The sequence below is a fragment of the Pteropus vampyrus genome, unplaced genomic scaffold (assembly GCF_000151845.1).
Source record: "Pteropus vampyrus isolate Shadow unplaced genomic scaffold, Pvam_2.0 Scaffold90, whole genome shotgun sequence".
NCBI lineage: Eukaryota > Metazoa > Chordata > Mammalia > Chiroptera > Pteropodidae > Pteropus > Pteropus vampyrus.
This window is the reverse complement of record NW_011888871.1, coordinates 2,996,075-2,998,131: the sequence shown is the minus strand read 5'-3', so window position 1 is coordinate 2,998,131 and position 2,057 is coordinate 2,996,075.

Sequence of the window (2,057 nt, the reverse complement as noted above, 5' to 3'; positions counted from 1 at the left end):
GCTTTTATGTTCAAGTCTTTAATCTATTTTGAGTTGATTTTTGCATAGGGTACAAATAGAAATCCAGTTTCATTCTTGTGTATGTGGCCATCCAGATTTCCCAACACCACTTACTGGAGAGAATATCCTTTCCCCATTGTATATTCTTGGCTCCTTCGTCATAAATTAATTGACCATATGTGCATGGGTTTATTTCTGGGCTCTCTATTCTGTTCCAATGATCTGTGTGTCTGTTTTTATGCCAGTGCCATACTGTTGGAATTACCATAGCCTTGTAATCGTTTGAAATCAGGGAGCTTGATATCTCCAGCTATGGTCTTCTTTCTCAAGGCTGTTTCGGCTATTTGGGATACTTTGTGGTTCCATATGAATTTTAGGATTTTTTTCTGTACTTATATAAATTGCCATTGGAATTTTGATAAAGATTGCACTGAATCTGTAGATCGCTTTAAGTACTATGCACATTTTAACAATATTACATCTTCCAAACCATGAACACAGAATATCTTTTCATTTATTTGTGTCTTCTTCAATTTCTTCCATCGATGTTTTATAGTTTTCAGTGCACAGATCTTTCACCTCTTTGGTTAAATTTATTCCTAAGTATTTCATTCTTTTTGATGCTAATGTAAATGGGATTATTTTCTTAATTTCTCTTTCTCATAGGTTCGGTTACTGTAAAAAAAAAAACAACTGATTTTTGAATATCGATATTGCATCCTGCAACTTTACTGAATTCATTTATTAGTTCTAGGAGGTTTTTGGTGGCTTCTTCAAGGTTCTATATATAAGATCATGTTACCTCCAAATGGAGACAATTTAATTCTTCCTTAAGGACTTGGATGCCTTTTATTTCTTTTTCTTGCCTAATTGTTCTGGCTAGGATTTCAGTACTATGTTGAATAAAAGTGGCTAAAAGTAACTAGTCTTTTTCAATTGATCTTAGATGAAAAGCTTTCAGTCTTTCACCATTGACTATGATGTCAGCCGTGGGTTTGTCATATACGACCTTTATTATGTTGATGTATATTACTTCTATACCTAGTGTTTTTACCATGAAAGAACATAAAATTTTGTCAAACACTTTTTCTCCATCTTTTGAGATGATCATATGATTTTTATCCTTCATTTTGTTAACGCGGTATATCACATATATTGATTTGCACATATTGGGAATGTCAAGAGCAAGCAACGATAGAAATCATCTGTTAAATAATGATTCCATGCTGACCACTATTATGTTCAATTCACAGTCCCATTTAATTCTTACAGTGAAATCTCTTTGAAAACATTTACTATTATCATTTTACAAACAAGAGATAGAGACTGGAGAAAGGCTAGGTAATCAATCCAAGATCTCACACCTAGTGAGTGATTGAGCTAGGATAAGTACCCAGATCTGTCTCATGTCCAAATTCTAACACTGCCTCTTTAAACGTGAAGATTCATTCTACTAGGTTGGATAAGAGGTCCTGTTTCTAAACTTGATCTGTGACAGAGGAGTGTTGGCCCCCAAGGGAAAAAAAAAATCTACCAAGAAGGGCTCCTGGGGACTTATTGGACCAAATTTAAAAACAGAGCCTAGAAGCCATTTGCAGACTAAACCAGGGCCTCTTACATAAGCCACACTTCAGGTAGAAGCCTGCATTGAACTGCCTGCCTGGGTGTGAGCCCAACTCATAAAAAAGTTCCTGGCATCCTATTTCAACCAACAGGACTGAGACTTTCCCGTCTAATTGGAGCTGCACAGCTATATTAGCACCTTCACTGACCAATCAAGGAGCCTCCATTCTAACCAATCAGGATAGTGCTTTTTGGACCAATCAAACTGAGTATTTGAAGTCCCCCTGTGCATGAGAATGAATCAATCAGGCACCAGGGGCAGGGACTTCTCTCTATGCAAGTCAGCTTCCCTCTAGCTCAAGGAATGCACTTGCTTTACCCACTGAAGGTTGTGTTTTCAGGCTGGAGGTATACCAGCTAAGCGGTTCTTGCTGGCTCAGAACAAAACAGAGGTCTCACCACCCTGGCGTGGAGCAGAGCAGAGCTGTCTCATG